General features: G+C 39.1%; 1 protein-coding gene across 1 annotated transcript in view; it reads left to right on the forward strand.

The window, feature by feature from the left end:
* Positions 1–216: 216 nt before the first annotated feature.
* The window catches only part of LOC110106437, a 10,941-nt gene continuing 3,532 nt past the window's right edge, over positions 217–7,625 (forward strand). Inside the window, exon 1 of the mRNA XM_020836344.2 lies at positions 217–563. The gene's annotated coding sequence lies outside the window, so the exon portion shown is untranslated. The remainder of the gene's footprint in view (positions 564–7,625) is intronic.

Raw genomic sequence — 7,625 nt, forward strand, 5'->3', positions numbered from 1 at the left:
AGCTCGAGCTCGATTCGACTCGTTTGCACCCCTAGCCCAACTACACAGGTGCATAAAGCTACAGGTAAATAATGAAGGAGGAAGAAGGAATAAGCAATTTGATCATCATTATATATATAAAATAATAATAATAATAATAATAATAAAATTTTAAATATTAGATATATAAAAATAATAATAATAATATGTATGTAAATCTCCCTAATGAATATCAAAATAAGATAGACTTGGACAGCCGCCTACCATTCCAAAAAAAATCAATTCTTGCTTCCTCCAACAAAAACACGGCAAATAAAAAAAAGTAACGGAAGAAAAATTATTTTGCCCTAGCGAACCAGCTCCTTTCCTCTCGTTCGCAAGATTGTCCCGCACAGCCGCGCTCAAGTAGAAGGTGGAAGGTCTTATTTCGGCTGCCTCTTTCCCGTTTCTCTTCTCTCGCGAGTGCACGATCGACAAGCTGCCTTCGTCATCCACAGCATCGCCCGGCCAATTCGTATTTCGTAGGGAGACGCGGAGCGGCGGCGACCTTCCGTTGCAACTTGCAAGTTTCTGCCATTTTAGTTGTAAGTGTTTTATTTTACAGTTTTTTTTTTGTTTATCTTTAACGATAATTTGAATTATCTTGCTCATACTTCTTATTCGTCCAATCGGTCCTCGTTTTTTATTTACTATATGGAATGCTCTTTTGGGTTCTTGGTGCTGCATAACGTGCAATATAATAGGTAATGCTTCCTATATGGTCTTATTTCATGGATTCCATTGCCATCTGATTATTCTTATTATTTTACTCTTGTTCTTGCTTCTTTTTTGTCTCCTTTTGAGAATGCCTTTTATTTGCTGTGTTTTAGTTGGAGGAATTATTATTCCCTTTTTTACATTGGCAAGAACTTGATTCTTTTTGGAATGGTAGGTGGCTGCCCAAGTCTATCTTGTTTTGATATTTATTACCTGCATGTTTAATTTTGTCAGTTCTTGTAACATAATTACATATCGCAAAGTGGAAGCAGCCCTGTGCAGAAAAACTCAAGAGAGCAGCTAACGAAAAGTGTGAGAGTTTTTCCATTTAGTTGTTTTATAGGATACATTCTTTTGATTTTCCAGCCATCGTGGTGTGAAACTCAAAGGAATTCTCAAACAATCTATCATTTCTAGCCCTCCAAATATAGTAGATAGAAGCACAGGCTATCACATAATAAAAACTTTTCATTTTTTTGTCAACATTCAAATCTTCAATAAAAGAGAATGTTTGAGATAAAACTGGTTGCAAGGTAAAGTACCCAACCCAGGAATTAATTCTTTTAGGATAACAAAAGTCAAGTCACATTTCAAAGAATAGGTGGGAGTGAATTTCAAGATGATGCCACAGGGATACCGCTTCGGGCTAGATCATTTTGTAGTTTTTAAACTGTTTTTGAAGGTCAACCAAGCGTGGACCAAGAATCTTTAAGCATAACGCTTGTGTCAGATATAATTGTGCCAGTTGATCGTAAAAATGCAAACAAAGTAAAGGAGCTAACGTTGGGGTGTTCAATGCCCATCCAAAGACAGCCAATAGCCGAATGAGCAATTGCCACCGAATTGATTTCAAAATGAGACCATCAGTAAAGAAATGAGGATGATTCCATGCCCCATTATGGATGACACTATCAACTGAGAACTGTTAGTGAGATTGATACCTAGGGATTGAATTTCCAATAAATCCATAATAGATCTGCCATTGCTCCATGGATCCCAAAGGAGGGAAAAAGCATTGTTAATATGAACTCTGAGAGTGGGCAGTGTTTGATTTTGGAAGCAATAATGTATATGAATTTCTAGTAAACAGAGACATTTTTGGGCTGTCGATTCCAGAGGGATTGATATTTAGTTCTCCACCATTGAAATAAAATGCTTTCAGAATTAAGAAATCTCCAGATGAGAGAAGAACCTAAAGCATGATAAAGGGAACCGAAAGCATTATGTTTTCATTTTATTTTTAAAAATATCAGGCCATTTATATGAAAATTTTTCGCCCTATAAAATGAAAAACAATTTCCGCCCTTGCTCAGGATTGCGTTTTGCTGTTCATACTTGGAACTCAAAGGCCGAAGCTACTATATTTATGGAGCACGAAATCGTTCACTCTGGCAAGGCAGCTGAAACCCTTTTTTTTGGGAAATTTTGGGGCCTAAGCCCATATCATTGATGTAAAAAAGATTACAGAATTATATAAAAGAGCAAATGCGAACACAAAAAAAAAAACCGCAATTGGCCAAAACTATCAGCCTAAGCTGCTAAAGAAGAGAAAAGCCAAAAATTAAAGATGCAGAATACAAAAATTCTAAGGACTCAGTAAGCAATCAACATTAAGACCACCGAGGCTACCAAAAAATTCAGACGGAATGTCGAGCTCCCCTGGTTGCCAAGAGAAGGAGAGAACCGAGACCGTCCAAGGGGAGAAGAAGAAGATTGCAATCATCATTGTCCTTAAAAAACCCAACCAGCTCATGGTTGCCAAAACTGACCATCCATGGACAACAGCATACCTTCCACAGCAAAAAGGAAAAGATCAAGTGAACATTAACTGTTGCGTGAGGAAGCATTTCTTCTTGAAAGTCTTAAGAAAAACAGCCTTTTTGATCTTAAAAGTGATGGTAGTAAGGCAATCAATGTTGTTCCCAAACAGTCTGTCATTGCGGGCTCTCCAAGTATAGTAAACAATAGCATATATTAATAAGAAACCAAAGTTTTTCCTATTAACATCAGTTTCCCGAACATCCAGATCATTAAAAACTTGCCAAAGGTTTGGACGGAGCAGCATAGAGTTCATTCTGGGCAGGAAATACTTCAGAATATTGAATGTAAAGTTACATTCAAAAAGCAAATGGTTTTTAGTTTCCCTTTCCGCCTTACAAAAAACACAGAGGGGAGTGACATAAATTCCCCTAACAGCTAAAGCATCAGCTGTCTTAAGTCCATTTTTGAAAGCAAACCAAGAAAAAATAGCAAGCCGCAAAGAGTAGTGTTTATGCCAAACAAATTTGTACTAGGGAACCTCCTCAAACTCAACATAAAACTGTTTGACAAAGTTGCGGAAAGAAGGTTTAGCAGGTTTAGTCCAAAAACATTCCTGAGTAGTGCTGCAAATAGTAACAGTTTTGATAATATTAGCTAAAGGAGCAGGAAGGTTAGGAGGAAGGTTCCAGTTATTGGAATTGATAAAATTGCTGACTTCCAATTTGGCATTAGGGATAGGAAAATCCCAATTTGCTTGTTTAAGTCTCTCAGCAACCGACATCCCCAAACACCAAGGATCCCAATAAAAGGAAAGATGACTGGTAGTAATAATTTTGAAGTTGAGAGAGTGCTGCAGAGATTTAGCCACATCACAAAGAGCTTTCCAGTAGATAGAGCATTTAGAATTACCAAAATTCCAAAAAGAGCCATATGTAGCTTTCCACCAGTTGTTTAAAAGGCTATTGCAATTGAAAAACCTCCAAATCACATTACAGCCAAAACCATAAAAAAGAGAGTCAATAGAATGGATCCCAAGGCCACCATTATTGTAGGGTTTGCAAGTATCTTTCCAAGAAATCATGTGTAACCCTCTTTTATGAATGTCCCCATAGAATAAAAACCTGGAGCAGAGTTTTTTGATGGTTTTAGCACAAGTTTTAGGAATGACAGTCCCCCGAACCCAATAAGCCAAAATGTTATTGATAGTATATTTGAGGTATTGCAGCCTACCAGCAATAGTGAGGGATCTGGCCTTCCAGCCCTCTAAACAACCCGAAATACGATCTAAAAGAGGCTGAAAATCGCAGATTTTCAGTCTCTTATGGAAAATAGGTATGCCCAGGTATTTAACAGGCACATCGGAGATAGGGATATTCAGAATATTGCACAAATTCTCAGCATCAACTCCATGCTTAGATAAAAGAAATCTGCTTTTGGTGCTATTAACCTGTAAACCCGATATGCAAGCAAACTTCTCAAGAATGTAATTAAGACAGTGAGCATTGTCTAAAGTTGCCTTAGCAAAAACCAACAAATCATCAGCGTACAGAAGATGAGAGATAGAAAGGTCCCCAGCCTTCATACCCTGAAAAGAATTTTGGCTAGTGGCCTCCTCAAAGCAGGAAGAAAGGCTGTCCATGACGATGCAAAAAAGGTAAGGGGATAGGGGGCAGCCTTGTCTAAGCCCGGACGTAGAGTTAAAATAACCCTCAAGAGCCCCATTGATCAGAATAGAGAAATGAACCTCAGAAATGCACCCCATAATCCAACATACAAAGACATTAGGAAAGCCTTTAGCAATCATACGATTCCTTAAGAAACTCCTAGAGATCGTATCAAAAGCCTTATGGATGTCATTCTTAGCACAAAAAAATTGATTTTTATGGGAAGAGTTGAAATCTTTGAGTAGTTCAACCGCTAGCAAAGTATTATCAGAAATAACTCTGTCCAATATAAAACCAGTCTGACTAGGGTGGATAATAAAAGGCATAACATCTCTCAATCTATTAGCTAAGATCTTAGCAATAATTTTATAGAAGGTGTTGCAAAGAGAGATGGGCCGATAGTCAGCAATGTCTTGGGCATGAGGCCTTTTAGGGATCAGAGCAATAGCAGTAGCCTTGGCATGATTAGGCATAGTGCCAGTAGAGAAAAATGCTGAAACCGCCTGACAGAGTTGGGTACCGTTGGTGTTCCAAGAGGACTTATAAAACTCGAAAGTGTAGCCGTCAGGCCCAGGAGCTGAACAATTGGGGGAGGAGAAGACCACAAATTTAATCTCATCAACAGAGATGGGGGAGATTAATTGTGGTATAAGGTTGGAAGGAACTTTAAGGTGGACGGGGGCAGTCCAGATGGAGGAGTTAGAGGGTAGGGTGGTGTTGTAAATCTTCTTAAAATGATTGACAATAGCAGTGTTGATAGCAGCAGCATCAGTAAACTCTCCTTCCGAAGTGGTAATACTTTTGATCAAATTGGAGTTATGTCTAATATTAATCCTAGAGTAGAGGAACTTCAAATCATCCTCCCCATTAGACATCCACTTAGCCTTGGCCCTTTGGATAATCCATCCCGACCAATCAGAGTTCTTCTCAGCAAGTTGGTGATTAATCTCCTTAAGAGCAAGATTAAGTTGCAGATCTTGAGGAAAAGCCTGAATTTGACCCAGTAAATAAGATTGACTTCTAGAGAGATCAACAATTTCCTTTTGAAGATGGTTAGAGGAAACCCAATTCATGGATTTAATGTTGATCTTAAGGGTTTCAACTTTTGCAAGAAGGCATGGATCGGGCTGCTGTGAAATCTTTTGGAAAACACCTGGATGAGAGAATCCCAAAACTCTGGCTTAGACAACCAGTAGTTCTTGAAGAGGAACCGATGCTTTTGGTGCAGAGATTGGTCATATTGTAAGATAATAGGGGAATGGTCCGAAATTTGAGGATTATCCACCAAATAAAAAGAGTTTCGGTAAGTATCAAGCCATATGTCATTAACAAGCATCCTGTCAAGCTTAATGTGGATAGGATTTTCAGCCCTTTGGTTATACCAAGTGAAATAATGCCCTACAGAAGATAAATCGTGAACAACAATATTGAAAATCAAACTATTAAAATCAGAAGTTTTGCTATTGCCAAGAACAGAACCGCCAGCTTTCTCATGGGGGGACCTGCAGCAGTTAAAGTCCCCCAAAATAATCCAAGGCATAGAGATATCCACAACAATATCAGACAGATCCTTCCAAAGTCTCTGTCTCTCATCTCTAGAATTAGAAGCATATACCACAGAGATGCAATAAACTTCAGAATTTCCCCTAAAAACCGTGCCATGAATCAGCTGACTGGAAGTAAAAGAAGGATTAAAACTCACATTCTGAGAGTTCCACTTAATCCAGATTCTACCCGGATTAGAAAAAGCGAAGTTGTCGTAGGACCCTTTAGTGGGAAAAACAGAATGTGAGGTGGTGAACCAAAGGCTTTGCGGAGTGTTATTAGAAATCCTCGTTTCCAACAGAAAAAGAAGATCAAGATCGAATTTAGAGATTAAATTCTTGCAGCAAAGAGCTTTGTCCGGGCTATTAAACCCGCGAGTATTCCAGGACGCAAAAAGAGGAGGCGGCCTGGTCATTGGGACTTTGAAGTTGAGGAGTTGGCCTTTTTGGCCGATTTTGCTCTTATGGATTTGGGATTGTTGCTTGTAGAGGTTTGCACATTTGAGTGCTGTTTATCCTTGTTGGTGTTGGTGTTTAGTAATTTTGAAGGATCAGGAGGTTTTCCCCCAAGTTCTGTGCCGGAGGTAGAAGTTGGCAGCTGGTCTAGGTCCTCAGAGGCAGCTGGAACCCACACGCTACTATAAATTTATTTTCACTTTCCGAATTTAGCTAAGGTCGCGGACTCGCGGAAGCCAAAGGGGCGAAGGGCAGAAGTGTTTGACGCGCAAGGATTCAGCAGTTCAGTGGTTCAGACGAAAAGCTTTCTTATAATCTCGTTGGAAAGCCGGAAGCCTACTTTTCACCTTTAGCAGCTTTCGACGGCTTGCGACGGGTTGGCGGCAAGTCGGCATGTATGCTAGCATTTTTGGATTTCTCGGCTTTTCCGGCTTTCTCTCCGTTTAAATGTTTAATCCATTTTTTTTTAATGACTTGCACAAATTTTCGCTGATTTCAGACTCTTTTTGCTGATTTCGGCAGCCCGCAGCTACTCGCTCTCCCAACAAATCAAACGGATCCGATCATCCAGGGTTTCTTCTTTGGACTGGAGGTGAGTTTTCAGCTTTTTCATTCCTCAAAGGAAATATTATTTAGTTTTGTTTCTTTTTTATTTTTATAATTATTCTAGCTATGCCATTTTGTTTGTTTGCAAGAACTGCAAACCATTTTACCCTGTTTGCTTCTCAAATTAAAACCCTAAGAAGAGTAGTCTAGTAGTTTTACAGAAAAAAAAAAACAGAAAATTAAAAAAAATGTGAGCTTCCACAAATTTACGGTAAAAAACTGAGTAGTGACGCATTATAATCGTTTTAGCTCCAGTGAAATAGTTAGTAAGAGGATGAACTAATATATTTTATTGTTAAGGATGAACAAACTGATTTGAAATTTCTGGATTAAGTATCTTAGGGGCACAGAGATGCACGAGCACAATCAGAAAAACTTACGAGTTCAGGACACCAGCAGTCGAGCACGACGAGCGGCGCCGACATGTGTTCGAGCGGGGACGTAGAGCACGAGAATACCTTCGGTTTCGAGACGGAGAGAAGATGAAAAACACCTGTCGGACCTGGGAGACCAAATACACGACCTTAAGGGCAGACGTTTGAGGTAATTACCTAATAAATCTTTTTGGGAAATATTCCAGTCAATTCGGTTTAATGATAGTTGAGTGATTAAATACACGCATTATAGCTTCCAGTCAATTCGGTTTAATGCCTATGTTCCAAAACAGATATTAGGACAAAACCGACAAATAGCAGCGGCTGTTAACTAATTTGTTAATTAACTGCATATAGACACTAATGATAGTTGAGTGATTAAAGTCTAGCGCTAATTTTGGTGGCATGTCTGAATGAACATGAATGAAAACTATGCTCGCACGTTGATTTTTCACCTTCGTGGCTTCAATCTTCAAGGACAGTTG

This window comes from Dendrobium catenatum, unplaced genomic scaffold (assembly GCF_001605985.2).
Source record: "Dendrobium catenatum unplaced genomic scaffold, ASM160598v2 fragScaff_scaffold_1093, whole genome shotgun sequence".
In the NCBI taxonomy this organism is placed as follows: domain Eukaryota; kingdom Viridiplantae; phylum Streptophyta; class Magnoliopsida; order Asparagales; family Orchidaceae; genus Dendrobium; species Dendrobium catenatum.